Below are 17957 nucleotides of genomic sequence, written 5' to 3' on the forward strand. Positions count from 1 at the left end.
CTAAATGACTCCATGGAAGTCCTGAGCAACAAAGCCCCAAATCACTGCCTCTTCAGCTTGTTTCAAAAGATATGCCACATGGTTTCTCCTCGCAGGTTGGCTCTCCCCATTTAACAAGTATCTTTTTTGTGGTTAACTATACACCACAAGGTGGTCTGAAAAAGGAAAAAAGCTGGATAACAAGGGGGATTATCACTATTTAACTGTGTTTTCATACTGTTACTAATTTAGTTCAGATCTAGGGCCATATGCTTCCCCTCATCATTCCACTGAACTCCTAGCGACTTTCGTAGAAGTTCCATGCAAAGAGTGAGGGCAACATATGGCTCTAATAGTGGTTTGTTCATTCCTCAAAGATTTATGGGTGTTTTCAAGTCATTAATCATTATCGTTAAGACACCCTTCAATGTCTTCAGAGAGGAGTACTTTCACTGATCTGAAGGAGACTCACCACACAGCCATATCAAGTATGAAAAATAATGTTTCTTTTTCCTTTAAAAACTTGGAAAGAAGAGAACAATATTGACTTGTTTCTCTTACAATCGAGTGAGAAGGCAACAAATTATAGTCATAAATGGTCATAGTGATATAGCTTTTAGTCTAAAAATAATTTGCTTATTGAACCAGGGAAGTCTTAATCTATTTACTCAACATTTTTCATCATGTCACTCCTCCTCAAAAAACTATGATTCCCTATTACCCACTACATCAAACCCAAATCCTGGTCCTCCTCCATCTGTGCCCCACGAATTCATCTAGCGTAATTTATTCTCCAATATAAATCTTTCCTCTCATCAGATCAGAGGAATTATTTCATTATCTCTCCCCTCCCACTTCCACACTCACTACTTTTCACACAGATTATCTCTATTTCTATTTCTGTATCTTTGCTGTTGCCACTTCCTAAAATGCCTCCTCCATCTTGAATGCTCATTTTGGTTCAAATATTTATCAGGTACCTACTTTGTGCCTGGCCCCAGGCTAGACGCTAGTATCTAAAGAAAAGCAAAATGAGAGTTCCACATTGACCAATGAGGGCAACAGATCCATAAAATTAACAACGGACATCATTTCTGAAGTGTTCACTACACACAGGACTCATTGAGACACTATTCCTTATTTAATGCTCAGAATAATAATGTTGTTATTATCATTTCTAGCTTACAGATGAAAGATTTACTCAACTGGTGAAGGGTAAATGATTTGCCCTAAGTCAGAGAGTCAGTTAGCAGTAAAACTGGGTGTAGATCCCAGGTCTGTCTCATTTTTAAAATGGTATTTATATTACTGTTTTGACACAATGAGATACTTTCAATAATGTAAATGTGTATCTTTTGAGGACAGGAACCACTAGAGGAGAGAATGACCAGCTCCATTTGGGAGGGTCAGAAAAGAATTCCTAGGGTTTAGAAAGGGGTTAACTTGTAAATAAGGAGTTTGACAGTGAATATAGTAGGGAAAGGACATTTTTGGAAAAGGCTGAACTTCGAATTTTAAGTCCTTTTCAGCTTCTTTTAATTTCAGTCCTCTCAGTTCACCCGTTTCCCTGTTCTAAAGTGCAACTCAATGCCTACCTCTTCCATAATGTTGTCTATCTGCACATTAACCCTTGCTCATCTCATTCTTCTCTAAACTCTGATGGCACTTCTTTTCCATCAGCCCCTTTAGGTCTTGATTTAGGTACTGCCTTGTGCTGCTCCTCAGTTAGCTGGACCATATAGATGTTGAGGGCAGGAGCCACACCTTTTATCTATTCAGTATCTTCCAAAAACCTAGAGCTGTGTCAGGAACATCATAGGTGATCTGCACATACCCCTTATTGGCAGTAAGTCTTCACATCCGTATCATGTTTATACTTTGTAAATTCTTTCATTTATGCAGTCTTTTTGATCCTTATAATACCCAGTGAAGTATGCTGGCTTGCTGCTTACAATCCCCATTTTGCAGAGTAAAGGAAACTACAATTCGGAGTAGTTCATTGCAAAACCCAGAATTACGCTGGTGATAAATAAATGATACATCCAGGAAAAGAATCTAAGTGCTTTCTCCACTATCCAATTCTTAATTCAGAGAATTATTGATAGATGGATCAAGTTCCATGTTTTAGCAGATGTACCGAGTCTCATGTCCACGCTGTCACTACTAAACCTGTCATATAATTTTCTGTCTTCACATAAGTATCCAACCAATCTCAGAGAGACCTGCAAAATATTTCACTTCAACCATTCAACCATTTGAGAGTTGAACCAAGGGCAAAAAAGGGATTTTGAAAATGTGCATAAAGTAGCATGGTGTCTACTCTTGTCCACATGAGATTCCTGAAAGAACGAGCTTAACAAGCCTCAGACTGACTGTAAACAGCTGGTGGGTATTTCCCAGCCATCTGCTGACTTCCTTCTCCAGTTGAGAACCATTGAGAAAGTCACTAACATGGTTGTGACTGGGATGAATTGTCCTGCTCATTAATCAAAGGCTGCGGAAAAATAACCAAATTTGACTCTCCCTGCTGAAGGCTGAACACACTGTCAACACCCAGAGGCAGGGTACAACATAGGATAAAATGTCTTCCCGGGCTTCCCTGGTGGCGCAGTGGTTGAGAGTCCGCCTGCCAATGCAGGGGACACAGGTTCGTGCCCCGGTCCGGGAAGATCTCACATGCTGCAGAGCGGCTGGGCCCGTGAGCCATGGCCGCTTAGCCTGCGCGTCCGGAGCCTGTGCTCCGCAACGGGAGAGGCCACAACAGTGAGAGGCCCACGTACCGCAAAAAAAAAAAAATGTCTTCTCTACATTTTGCTTTCCCTAAAATGGAAAGACCTTCAGCCAGTGGCCCCAGGAATATACACTTTGAGCACATATCCCAAACGAAGGTAGGAGCCCAAAGTAAGCCCTTTATAGGACCTCTTTGGCAGAACACTGTTTTATCTCACTGGAAGTCAAACCTGACATTTTCTTGCCATTTTCAACTCATGAGCCAGCAAGTAAACATGTCATAAAGCATTCACTGAGTCTCAGAGGGCTTCTTGGATTGTCCCTCTGTCCTGCTCTTCTGCCTCCAGACCCAAAGATATTTCTCCAACATTGACCACTGGAAGAGAACTCAAAGGAGGTGTGTGAGTTCCACTCACCAGTGGTTCTGTTTAGAACCTTGAAGCTAGCTGCTCCGAAGTGTGTCTGCATTTAACACTACCCCTCCTTTCCCCATCCCTTTCTCTTTATTAAAATTTTTATTGGAGTATAGTTGATTTACAATGCAATGTTGTGTTAGTTTCTGCTCTACAGCAAGTGAACCAGTTATACGTATACATATATCCACTCCTTTTTAGATTCTTTTCCCATATAGGTTGTTACAAAGTATTGAGTAGAGTTCCCTGTGCTATATGGTAGGTCCTTATTAGCTATCTATTTTATGTGTAGTAGTGTGTGTAAGTTCATCCCAAGCTCCTGATTTATCCCTCCCTCCTCCCACCTCCCCCGTAACCATAAATTTGTTTTCTACATCTGTGACTCTATTTCTGTTTTGTAAATAAGTTCATTTGTACTTTTTTTTAGATTCCACATATAAGTGATAACATAAGATATTTGTCTTTGTCTGACTTACTTCACTTAGTATGATAATCTCTAAGTCTATCTGTGTGGCTGCAAATGGCATTATTTCATTCTTTTTTATGGCTGAGTAGTATTCCATTGTATATATGTACCACATCTTCTTTATCCATTCATCTGTCAATGGACATTTAGGTTGCTTCCATGTCTTGGCTATTGTAAATAGTGCTGCAATGAACACTGGGGCGCAAGTATCCTTTTGCATTATGGTTTTCTCTGGATATATGCCCAGGAGGGGGACTGCTGGGTCATATGGTAGTTCTATTTTTAGTTTTTTAAGGAACCTCTATACTGTTCTCCATAGTAGCTGTACCAATTTACATTCCCACCAACAGTGTAGGAGGATTCCCTTTTCTCCACACCCTCTCTCTACAGCATTTATTGCTTGTAGACTTTTTGATGATGGCCATTCTGACCAGTGTGAGGTGAAACCTCATTGTAGTTTTGATTTGCATTTCTCTGATAATTAGTGATGTTGAGCATCTTTTCATGTGCTTTTTGGCCATCTGTATACCTTCTTTGGAGAAATGTCTATTTAGGTCTTCTGCCCATTTTTTGATTGGATTGTTTGTTTTTTTGACATAGAGTTGCATGAGCTGTTTGTATATTTTGAAGATTAATCCCTTGCTGGTTGCTTTGTTTGCAAATATTTTCTCCAATTCTGTGGGTTGTCTTTTTGTTTTGTTTATGGTTTCCTTTGCTGTGCAGAAGCTTTTGAGTTTAATTAGGTCCCATTTGTTTATTTTTGTTCTTATTTTCATTACTCTAGGAGGTGGATCAAATATTGCTACGATTAATGTCAAAGAGTATTCTGCCTATGCTTTCCTCTAAGAGTTTTACAGTATCTGGCCTTACATTAGATCTCTGATCCATTTCGAGTTTATTTTTGTGTATGGTATTAGTGTTCTAATTTCATTTTTTTACATGTAGCTGTCCCGTTTTCCCAATCCACATTCCTTTCCTTACTTCTGTCACATTATTCTGCACAAGCTGTTCTCCCCAACCCAGTATATGGCTTTAAGAGAAGGGATTTGTCATTTCTTTTATTTCTCCACAGCCCCCGCTCCAAAACATTGGCACCCTGCTTTACATGTAATATATGATCAGTAAACAGGAGGTAAATTATATTTACTAAAATAAGGCACCAAATTCAGTTGACAGGGAAAAAATAGTAAAAATTTTAAAAGTATGGAAAATAATTCAATTTTACTAGTAAGCCAACAAAAAAGTTATATATTATTTTCACCTATATACTTGGCAAAGATCATTTTAATTTTTTCTTCTTTTTAAAAAAATTTATTTTATATTTTGTAATGATACTTTTCAGTGGTTCATGCAAGAGTACCATGCTCCAGGGCTGCAAGAGTACCATGATCCAGGGCTGCAAGAGTCATTTTGTAAGTAAATCGCCAGAAGTTATTCAATCCTGATCAAATTCTTAATGACATGCTGTTCTCTGCTTCATGATCAGATACCCACCCCAGGGATCTGGCTTCTTATCACTGACTTTGTCACAACAGCTTTCCAAGTTTCCCCTGTTCCTATCTCTGTTGATCCTGGTGATGATTTCTTTCTCTCTGTTGGATCTCTCAGCCATCCAGTCCACAAAAACTGCACCACAGCAAAAGAGGGTTTAGAGCCGACTTTGTACACAGCCTGCTCCCTCCCCATTTTGACTTATTACCTTCTACTGGCCATTGAGGCCATCGAAGTGCCCTCCACATTTTTAAGGTGACTATATACTGATGAATTAATCTTGATTTTCTTCTACTGTGCTAAGTAAAAAATAACTCACATAAAATATTTTTAATGTTTTTAAAATGCCAGATCCTTGTTTTCTCAGTAAATGTATCCCAGTTTGGGTGTGGAAGGGGCAGATTCAGAGAGGGCTTCAAAATCCTTTTAACCTATCTGTACACACAAGTTATTGGCAAAAAAGCATTAACTTGCCTCATGAGCACTTCAATTAGTTCTCAAGTATGCCTTTCTTATACTGCCTTCTTTACACATTTTTTCCATGAATAATATATTATTTTCTTCCTTGAAAGGCTGTGGCAGTAAGAAATGAGATGAAAGGAGCATACACAGTATGCATCCATGTTACCTTGGAAATTATTGAACATGCTTCTCCCCGAGTTCCCTTTCCTTTGAGTTTCAAGCTGTTATAAACATTACTTTCTATAGACTAATAAAGATTCTCTTTAAAGTGACCTGGGCACTTCCAAATCAGTCAAAGTCTATTTTTTAAAGATAGCCAGAATGTTTTGTCATTACGTTTTAAAATACATTTTTATGAAACCATCTTTTATAGTACCATGTATCAGTTTTATAAATTACATCGTCAGAGCCTCAATTTTTTTATGCCAAATTGGGAATATAAATAGTATATAAATGAGCCCTTAGAAAACCCAAGTACCACATTATGTACCTTTTTCAACTTATTTCCCCACCACCATCATATGCAAGGACAGATTAAGCCCCGAGTAATTCCTATAGTCTTTTATTTTCCTATCCAACCTCTGGTCATGATAATTACAAGCAGAAAGGATTACTCAAGGACAGGTAACCAGAGGGGATCTTTTCTCTTGTCTGCCATCCTATGTGCAGTTGAATTTCCTCCTCACCATGTCTTCTCACAACACTTTCAGGATCAAGTGATTCCTGGCCAAGAAACAAAAGCAAAATCGTCCCATTCCCCCATGGATTCAAATGAAAACTGGTAATACAATCAGGTACAGCTCCAAGAGAAGACACTGGAGAAGAACCAAGCTGGGTCTATAAGGAGCCTCACATATGAAGTGGCACACACTTACGCTATTAAGGTCAATTGTGTCTTACCATATCAGAACATCACTACTGTCTGGAACAGCTGCCTGTGTTTGATGGGAGAAATGGAATGGTTCTCTTCTCTTTTCTTGATCTTTCCTCACCACTGCTCACTGTGTTGCTCAGTAATGAATATGTGAAACCTAAAAAAAAAAAAAAAAAAAAAAAAAAAGTACAGGTAACCAGAGGGAAAATAGTAAAAGCAAAGAGCCTATATTATCTTCATATTAGATAGAATAAGAGTTAAAATACACTTTTTATTGCTTTTGTAGATTAATATTTCCAATTCACAAGTTAATTAATACTTCAATCTAAAGCATACACCTAAAACACCCACATTTTTAAGTTAGCAAGCTTTATTGTTATTATTTACATTGATTTAATGTAACCTTAAAAAGTTTGGAAAAATAATCACACTTAATATTTTAAATTTTTTGGAAAGCAATAAACAAAATGGGCTTCCTCGCACAAAAATGCAGCTTCAAACTGGCCTTGGATCATATACATGACTTTAGTAATAGATTCTGTTTACCACCTAATTTTTTTCTTTATTTCTCAAAAAAATGTAAAAGTGGGTAGATTCATTCAGTAAAGCATTAAAACACATTCTCAAGTGAATCTACAGTTAAATTTAATTGAGAAAAAATACAAAATTAGCCCCCAACCCTTAATAAGCTAACCATATATTCTAGATATAATGTAATAGTCATAATTTCAAATATTCAGTCTGTTGATGTGTCCCAATTTTTGGTTCAAATTATATGATTATTCCACCCATATGATTGTGTAGGTTGACTTTGGCTAGCTTACTTTCAATTAGTACAGAAATATTCATATCCATAGGTTAGTTGGAGAGCAACATATGCCAACTACATATGAGGCAGGTCTTGGATAACCTTGTAATTTCTGCATTACAGCCTCACCATCCTCTATTATTGACAGTTTCTGATAGAAGAAATAAATTGAAAAATTTTTTGAAGGCAATTCATCTTGGCTCTGCATACCAAAAGCCAGCAAGGTGGTATGGTACAAAGTACATGTTATCATGTGATTAAAGGAGTTTAATTCAAAATGTTCAAAGCAAATTTTTAATAGAGCAAAATAAATCACATGTTTAAGTGTCACGTATTTTGACAACTTTTCTCTTTTCTATACCAAGATAATGGACTTTGAAGCCAGGGAGACATGGTTCCATTATTTGCTAGCTGCAGGATATCTGTGAAACTTAACCACCAGAACTTTGTTTCCTTGATGGTAAAATGGGGTGAAGAATTTACAGAAGTGCTTTAAATGAGCTAAAGAAATGTGAGGATGCCTGGCACATTTCCTGGCATATGATACCCAATAAATGCTAGTTCCATTTTCTCATCTCCAAAATACTTAATATGTCCCTTCATTGTAATTCTGACCTTGCATTTTACATAAATCCCTAACTTTGAGATAATTTTACAATTTAGATACCAATCTTCTCAATAAAGTTGACTGCTAGCTCTTTGTGTGATTTCAACAGTAACAGAAAGTCCTCAACTCCAAAAACATCTCTCTTTACTATGCTCATACATAAAGCTTCTTCTGCAGGAGTCAAAGGCATTTATTCCAGAATTATAGATAAATCCAAAATTATAAATCCCCTGAAGAGAGATAACACCATGACTTAAATTCATACCAGGTTTTACATGACTGTTAGCAGATACTTTGCTTTGATAAATGGAGGAGAGCGGAAGTGAGAGCACAAGGGAAATGCAATAACCTGGGCTGGGGACAGGCTTCACAGAAGAAGGAAAATGATTTTGAAATTAGAGATAAATTCAGGGACAAATTTCAAACACACGATTTTTCCTTCATACCAGATCCTGCAAAATGAGATGTGATTTACAGCACAACTTTTTTTTTAAACAACCTTTTGCCTGATAGTGGTAGAAAATCCAGCTTAAATTATAGATTTATTTTGATCATGGCGATATTTTCTGTTTTTCTGATCAACCCAGGACGGTTACTTGATAAGAAATGGTATAATTAGAAATATGTCAGTGTCCACAGTATGACAGGCTCTGCCCATAGGTGTTGCTGGTAGGTGGAGCTGTGCATGTCTTTAACATTCATAATTTAGTGTTATGAACTGGTGTTTTCAGGCTTGTTTTCCCTATGGTTGGAGGAATAAATAAATGAACTATTGAGTTGAACTTACAGAGAAGCCACAGAAAAAATTAGATATCAAGGTTTTCAAACCAATCAGTGTGTCCAATCTCTTGCCCTCTGGAATGGTTAGGGGCTCCACTGGATGCTCTGAAATTGTTCTGGACTCAACAGGCAGTCAAACAAATAAAGAAACAAAAGAAGGAAGAGTTTTGGGTTTTTTAGCCCAACATCAATGATTCTGTGGCATGCTTCATTCAGCCCAAGACACATAACCCACTGTTTCAGTTAGCAGCAGTAGCCTGGTAAAAATGTATCAGGTGATTTAAGAAAATTCTGAAAGCACTAAGCTGTCAGACTTCTCTGGTTATTCCAGCCCACAAATACAACTTCTTTTGTAATTAAAGACAGTATGATGATTTAGTACTTTGCACTTTTATCATTTTTCCTTGTTTTAGTCTGATTTTAATTCATTTTCTTAACTGTGTTATCAGTTTACCATGGTGAGGGTAATGCCTTATTATTCTAATACAAATCCCATTCTCATTTACTCTTAGACCATGGTATGTGATTTTAAAAATAATAATAATAATTTGATTGATTCATTAAAAAATAAGTTGGATTATTAAAATTCACATATCAACATTTTGCTGTTTGTGTCCCCCACCTCCAAATTCATATGTTGAAGCCCTAACTCCCTATGTAACTGCATTTGGAGAAGGGGCCTGTGAGGAGGTGATAGAGGTTAAATGAGGTTGTAGGATGGAGTCCTAACCCAATAGGGCTGGTGACCTTATTAGAAGAGGAAAGTCACTAGCGCTCTCTCCCTCTACCATTTTAAGGATATCAAGCTGGGAAGAGAGTTCGCACCAGAAGCTGACCCTGCCAGACTTTGACCTGGGACTTCCAGCCTCAAGAACTATGAGAATAAATTTCTGTGTTTAAGCCACCGAGTCCATGGCATATTTTGGTGGCAGCCCAAATAGGCTAATACAACATTAAAACAAAACAAAACAAAAAAGAAACCCATTTTGAGGAAGCAATATGCAAATCCAATATGTATGTTTCGAATTTAAAGAACTACATTAAAAACCATTAGAAATCAATTCCTTCGTTTAAATGTACAAAGAAAGAAAATCTTTGTGCAATGATGATAGAAAACTTTGCCTTGCACTTTCAGTTATGCAGTGTCAATTCTAGAAAAAGATCATGACATGAACTGAAGAAATTCCTTATAAATTTATGAAGAAAAAGCTAAGTCAAAATAAACATTTAAAAAATAAAGCCATTAATTATAAATAAAATCATCACATAATATTTATATAATTTTTTTAAAACTTTATAAAAAGCTTCCATAGGAAGTACCTCTCAAATATAGGCATTAATTTAAAAAATCTAAGATTGTCTTTGCTCACCAATAGGGGGCAGCAAGGCATATGAGATCCCTCACTGTTTGAAACTCAAGGGATGCTTGCCAGGTTAGCTAGGAAGTGTCGAGGGGAGCAAGGTGAGACATAACAGCATGAGATATGCAAAAAAAAAGAAACCGTTATAAGTCAGGGCCAGGCACTAGACGGAGGAGATGGTAGGAACACACAAGTCAAAATTTTATGCACACCAATGGAAAGCTTTGGGTTGGAAATGAGAATGCTTATCCTTCTAGAAATCAGTATATACCAGCAATTCCTTAATTCTTCCACCAAATTCACTAAAATAGTACAGAATGTTGGGATAATCTTGCACTTATTTCTCACAGTTAAATCTGAGTGCTTTATCTTTCTTTCTTTCTATTCATTGTCTTTAAACCTTCATGGAAAGTAGTTCCACAACATCTTGAATAGTTTGGTGGTCGACAATGACTGTTGACTATTTTTCTCCCAGGAAAAGAGAAGAGGGACTTTCAGTTGTACATAACTACAGAAAAAATAGTTTGGTCCAAGAATAGACTAGGTTTTGTGTGTCATAATATGCCCAGAGAGCTAGGCCCTAAAAGAAATTAAGCTAGGTCTAAAAGATATTAGGGCACAGGGCAGACAGCAGAAGCAAGAAGACCTACAATCCTGCAGCCTGTGGAACAAAAACCACAATTACAGAAAGATAGACAAGATGAAGAGGCAAAGGGCTATGTACCAGATGAAAGAACAAAACAAAACCTCAGAAAAACTAAATGAAGTGGAGATAGGCAACCTTCAAGAAAAAGAATTCAGAATAATGACAGTGAAGATGATCTAAGACCTCGGAAAAAGAATGGAGGCAAAGATCGAGAAGATGCAAGAAATGTTTAACAAGACCTAGAAGAAGTAAAAAACAAACAAACAGAGATGAACAATACAATAACTGAAATGAAAAATACACTAGAAGAAATCAACAGCAGAATAACTGAGGCAAAAAAAACGGATAAGTGACCTGGAAGACAGAATGGTGGAATTCACTGCTGTGTAACAGACTAAAGAAAAAAGAATGAAAAGAAATGAAGACAGCCTAAGACACTTCTGGGAAAATATTAAATGCAACAACATTCGCATTATAGGAGTCCCAGAAGGAGAAGAGAGAGAGAGAAAGGACCAGAGAAAATATTTGAAGAGATTATAGTCGAAAACTTCCCTAACATGGGGAAGGAAATAGCCACCCAAGTCCAGGAAGTGCAGCAACTCCCATACAGGATAATCCCAAGGAGAAACACACCGAGACACACAGTAACCAAATTGGCACAAATTAAAGACAAAGGAAACTTTTTGAAAACAGAAAGGGAAAAACGACAAATAACATACAAGGGAACTCCCATAAGGTTAACAGCTGATTTCTCAGCAGAAACTCTACAAACCAGAGGGAGTGGCATGATATACTTAAAGCGATGAAAGGGAAAAACCTACAACCAAGATTACTCTACCCGGCAAGGATCTCATTCAGATACGCCAGAGAAATCAAAAGCTTTACAGACTAGCAAAAGCTAAGAGTATTCAGCACCACCAAACCAGCTCTACAACAAATGGTAAAGAAACTTCTCTAAGTGGGAAACACAAGAGAAGAAAAGGACCTACAAAAACAAACCCCAAAAAATTAAGAAAATGGTCATAGGAAATACATATCGATAATTACCTTAAATGTGAACGGATTAAATGCTCCAACCAAAAGACACAGGCTTGCTGAATGGATACAAAAACAAGACCCATATATATGCTGTCTACAAGAGACCCACTTCAGACCTAGGGACACATACAGACTGAAAGTGAGGGGATGGAAAAAGATATTCCATGCAAATGGAAATCAAAAGAAAGCTGGAGTAGCAATACCCATATCAAATAAAATACACTTTAAAATAAAGAATGGGGCTTCCCTGGTGGTGCAGTGGTTGAGAGTCCACCTGCCGATGCAGGGGACACCGGTTTGTGCCCCGGTCCGGGAAGATGCCGCGGAGTGGCTGGGCCCGTGGGCCATGGCCGCTGAGCCTGCGTGTCCGGAGCCTGTGCTCTGCAACAGGAGAGGCCACAACAGTGAGAGGCCCGCGTACCGCAAAAATAAATAAATAAATAAATAAAATAAAGAATGTTACAAGCACAAGGAATGACACTACATAATGATAAGGGATCAATCCAAGAAGATATAACAATTATAAATACATATGCACCCAAAACAGGAGCACCTCAATACATAAGGCAACTGCTAACAGCTATAAAAGAGGAAATAGCCAGTAGCACAATAATAGTGGTGGACTTTAACACCTCACTTACACCAATGGACAGATCATCCAAAGTGAAAGTAAATAAGGAAACAGATAACACAATAGACCAGATAGATTTAATTGATATTTAGAGGACATTCCATCCAAAAACAGCAGATTACACTTTCTTCTGAAGCACACACGGAACATTCTCCAGGATAAATCACATCTTGGGTCACAATTCAAGCCTCAGTAAATTTAAGAAAATTGAAATCATATCAAGCATCTTTTCAGACCACAATAGTATGAGATTAGAAATCAATTACAAGGAAAAAAACAAACAAATGGAGGCTAAACACTATGTTACTAAATAACCAGGAGATCACGGAAGAAATCAAAGAGGAAATCAAAAAATACCTAGACACAAATGACAATGAAAACACGATGATCCAACATCTATGGGATGCAGCAAAAGCAGTTCTAAGAGGGAAGTTTATAGCTATACAAGCCTGCCTCAAGAAACAAGAAAAATCTCAAATAAACAATCTAAACTTACACCTGAAGGAATTGGACAGAGAAGAACAAACAAAACCCAAAGTAAGCAGAAGGAAAGAAATCATAAAGATGAGAGCAGAAATAAATGAAATAGAAACAAAGAAAACAATAGCAAAGATCAATAAAACTAAAAGCTGGTTCTTTGAGAAGATAAACAAAATTGATACACCTTTACCCAGACTCATCAAGAAAAAGAGGGAGAGGACTCAAATCAATAAAATTAGAAATTAAAAGGGAGAAGTTACAACAGACACCACAGAAATACAAAGCATCCTAAGAGACTACTACAGGCAACTCTATGCCAATAAAATGGACAACCTGGAAAAAATGGACAAATTCTTAGAAAGAATTTGTCCCTAGAATTTGTCCCTAGAAGGGACAATTTGTCCCTAGAAAGGGACAAAGACTGAACCAGGAAGAAATTGAAAATGTGAACAGACCCATCACAAGCAATGAAATTGAAACTGTGATTAAAAATCTTCCAACAAACAAAAGTCCAGGACCAGATGGCTTCACAGGTGAATTCTATCAAACATTTAGAGAAGAGCTAACACCTATCCTTCTCAAACTCTTCCAAAAAATTGCAGAGGAAGGAACACTCCCAAACTCATTCTATGAGGCCATCATCACCCTAATACCAAAACCAGACAAAGATACTACAAAAAAAGAAAATTACAGACCAATATCACTGATGAATATAGATGCAAAAATCCTCAACAAAATACTAGCAAACAGAATCCAACAACACATTAAAAGGATCATACACTATGATCAAGTGGGATTTATCCGAGGGATGCAAGTATTCTTTAATATACGCAAATCAATGTGATACACCATATTAAAAGATTGAAGAATAAAAACCATATGATCATCTCAATAGATGCAGAAAAAGCTTTCAACAAATTCAACACCCATTTATGATAAAAACTCTCCGGAAAGTGGGCATAGAGGGAACCTACCTCAACATAATAAAGGCCATATATGACAAACCCACAGCAAACATCATTCTCAATGGTGAAAAACTGAAAGCGTTTCCTGTAAGATCAGGAACAAGACAAGGATGTCCACTCTCACCACTATTATTCAACATAGTTTTGGAAGTCCTAGCCACAGCAATCAGAGAAGAAAAAGAAATAAAAGGAATATAAATTGGAAAAGAAGAAGTAAAACTGTCACTGTTTGCAGATGACATGATACTATACATACAGAATCCTAAAGATGCCACCAGAAAACTACTCGAGCTAATCAATGAATTTGTTAATGCACAGAAATCTCTTGCATTCCTATACACTAATGATGAAATATCTGAAACAGAAATTAAGGAAACACTCCCATTTACCATTGCAACAAAAAGAATAAAACACCTAGGAATAAACCTACCTAAGGAGACAAAAGACCTGTACGCAGAAAATTATAAGACACTGATGAAAGAAATTAAAGATGATACCAACAGATGGAGAGATATACCATGTTCTTGGACTGGAAGAATCAATATTGTGAAAATGACTATACTACCCAAAGCAATCTACAGATTCAATGCAATCCCTATCAAAGTGCCAATGGCGCTTTTTACGGAACTAGAACAAAAAATCTTAAAATTTGTATAGAGACACAAAAGACCCCGAATAGCCAAAGCAGTCTTGAGGGAAAAAAACAGAACTGGAGGAATCAGACTTCCTGACTTCAGACTATACTACAAAGCTACAGTAATCAAGACAATATGGTACTGGCACAAAAACAGAAACACCGATCAATGGAAGAAGATAGAAAGCCCAGAGATAAACCCACACACCTATGGTCAACTAATCTATGACAAAGGAGGCAAGGATATACAATGGAGAAAAGACAGTCTCTTCAATAAGTGGTGCTGGGAAAACCTGACAGCTACATGTAAAAGAATGAAATTAGAACACTCCCTAACACCATACACAAAAATAAACTCAAAATGAATTAGAGACCTAAATGTAAGACTGGACACTATAAAACTCTTAGAGGAAAACATATGAAGAACACTCTTTGACATAAATCACAGCAAGATCTTTTTTGATCCACCTCCTAGAGAAATGGAAATAAAAACAAAAATAAACAAATGGGACCTAATGAAACTTCAAAGTTTTTGCACAGCAAAGGAAACCATAAACAAGACGAAAAGACAACCCTCAGAATGGGAGAAAATATTTGCAAACGAATCAACTGACAAAGGATTAATCTCCAAAATATATAAACAGCTCATGCAGCTCACTATTAAAAAAACAAGCAACGCAATCCAAAAATGGGCAGAAGACCTAAATAGACATTTCTCCAAAGAAGACATACAGATGGCCAAGAAGCACAAGAAAAGCTGCTCAACATCACTAATTATTAGGGAAACGCAAATCAAAACTAACATTAGTTACTACCTCACACTAGTTAGAACGGGCATCATCAGAAAATCTACAAAGAACAAATGCTGGAGAGGTTGTGGAGAAAAGGGAACCCTCTTGCACTGTTGGTGGGAATGTAAATCGATACAGCCACTATGGAGAACAGTACGGAGGTTCCTTAAAAAACTGAAAATAGAAGTACCATATGAGCCAGCAATCTTACTACTGGGCATATACGCTGAGAAAACCATAATTCAGAAAGACACATGCACCCCAATGTTCACTGCAGCACTATTGACAATAGCCAGGACATGGAAGCAACCTAAATGCCCATCGACAGACGAATGGATAAAGAAGATGTGGTACATATATACAATGGAATATTACTCAGCCATAAAAAGGAACAAAATTGGGTCATTTGTAGAGACCTGGATGGATCTAGAGACTGTCATACAGAGTGAAGTAAGTCAGAAAGAGAAAAACAAATATCGTATATTAACGCATATATGTGGAACCTAGAAAAATGGTACAGATGAACCAGTTTGCAGCACAGAAATTGAGACACAGATGTAGAGAACAAACGTATAGACACCAAGTGGGGAAAGCGGCAGGGGGGGTGGGGGTAGGGGTGTGATGAATTGGGAAACTGGGATTGACATGTATACACTGATGTGTATAAAACTGTTGAGTAATAAGAACCTGCTGTATTAAAAAATAAAGAAAATAAAATTTAAAAAAATTTTTAAATTTAAAAATTAAAAAATAAATTTAAAAAAAGATATTAGGCAACGAGAAAATTTTGAATTGTTTAATTCCTTACTAGTTTCACCATATTAATATGGTACCCCTTCATAGTTATTATGCATTTGGTAAATGCAGAGAAAGTGGATAAATATTTTGCTGGATAGTCAAAAAGGTTGTAAGATGGTAGATCAATTTTCTCGCCTAGCCACAAAGTAACAGTTTATAGCTTTCCCTACTTACTGAAGTAACTTTATAATGTTTCCATGCAGAGCATTTCAGTGCTGAAAAGATTATAGGGAACCAGAAGGAAAAGAAGCTCAGAGCTTATTTTCTGATGAATCTATATAAACTCTGACTTCCTTGCTCTTTCTCCACTGAGCAAAATGCATATGTTGAACATTTTAGAAGGACCAAACTTCCACTTAGGACCAAGATACAAAAAAGAAAGGGGAGTAGGTGGAGGAGGGGGTGGGGAGAGGAGAAGAAGAAAAAGCAAGCCAACAAACAAACAAAATACCAGCACATATCACCACGTCTGACAGCACCAGGATTGATGCTAAATTTTCAGAAATGAAAGTTTATACATACTCTACCTTTTCTGGTCTCTGACTATCTTAGCATCAGAAACACGAGCAAACTCTTCTGCTGGGATTAAGGAAAGAGATTTTCCTTCAAGACTTGATTTCAGCCTGCAGTAAATTTTTATGACCAAGTTATTAACTCCTGAAAAATGGGATTTATAATGGAAATACTGATAGATTCCTAATGGTAGCTGTGCTGGCAGGCACCTATATATTAGCCTTAATAATGTCAAATTGTGAAACTAAAGTGATTGAAAACCTACTAACTTACACTTAAGGAATCTCTGCTTCAGTAGTTTTTGATATCTCCCTCATTTGAATGATTTTTCAGGCTGTTCTAAAGACTAGTGCCTTGTATTTGTCAGAATGAGAGTTACAATACCGTGGGGTTTTGTGAGCATCATAAACTTAAAACAGCATATTTACTTCTGAATAGTTCAAGACTCTGTGGTCCTTTTCTATTTAGGAAATTTACCTGCATAAAAATCTTGAGTTCTCCAGCTATAAATTCTATAGCCTGAGGCCTTTCTCCTTTTCCTCCCATTTTTTATACATTTTATTCTTCTTTCTAGTGGCTCACTGAACAGCTGAAGGGGATAACAATGTAATTTCATGAACAGTGATCAAAAAGAAAAAGAAATATATCCTTGACTTGGGTGGATAAGCAGACTCCCCGCACTGTTAGTAGAATTACAGCTGGATGCCAGAGTTTGATTGGCTTGATCTCATTACATAACCTATTCCCTGCAACTGTCTTCTGTTATGGCCTGTTTTATGTGACCTGACAGCCCATATATAGATGTAGCAGTAAATACATGCTGCCACTGCTTAAACAAAAATTTTCCTATCATCACGTTTATCAGGATAAATGTATTGCCAGATATATTCTTCTTCCTGAGTTGATATGAGCAGAGCTCGGCAAATGTCATCTCTCCTTCCTCAAGGGGCTCTTCTGAAGCTCTCATTTGGCATTTAAAAACATTGAACATGGTTGAATGGATCCAGATGCATTCTCTAACAGAAGTTATGGAAACATGGACAACAGCTTCATCCTATAAAGTATTATATTATTTCAGGGCTATTCTGACATGGAGTGGGAAATTCAAAATACTTTTGCCCTGAATCAACTGTAGCATACAGAATAAGAAGAAAAATCAAATCAGTCATTAGAGAAAATTCTGAAAACCCATGCTTAAAAGCTTTAGGGATGTGGGAAGCCATTTCTCACAGATTGTGTGTTTTTAAGAATGATTTGAACAAAATCATGTAAACATCATAGATTGAGAAATATAATGCTGGTTCTGATTTCAGAGGTATGTGTTTAAAAATCTAACACAGCACATATAGAAAATAGCAATAATACCCAGGACGCAAGCAGTACATTTACACAGCTCCATTACAAATACTAAACAGATTTCCCTTAGCCTTTATAAGCCACTAGGAACAATGCAAGAATTTCAGGTAACCACCCAGCTTTCTATTTCCATT

The 17957-nt window shown here is 37.0% G+C and overlaps 1 long non-coding RNA gene and 1 pseudogene across 1 annotated transcript in view; one reads left to right on the plus strand and one right to left on the minus strand.

Moving 5' to 3' along the window:
• Positions 1 to 6087: 6087 nt before the first annotated feature.
• Positions 6088 to 17957, minus strand: part of LOC141278202 (uncharacterized) — a 32633-nt gene continuing 20763 nt past the window's right edge. The window contains exon 3 of the long non-coding RNA XR_012330549.1: positions 6088 to 6572. This is a non-coding gene — a long non-coding RNA (uncharacterized lncRNA). The remainder of the gene's footprint in view (positions 6573 to 17957) is intronic.
• LOC109550820 (large ribosomal subunit protein eL39-like) lies at positions 6229 to 7604 on the plus strand (annotated as a pseudogene).

Source organism: Tursiops truncatus, chromosome 3 (assembly GCF_011762595.2).
Source record: "Tursiops truncatus isolate mTurTru1 chromosome 3, mTurTru1.mat.Y, whole genome shotgun sequence".
NCBI lineage: Eukaryota > Metazoa > Chordata > Mammalia > Artiodactyla > Delphinidae > Tursiops > Tursiops truncatus.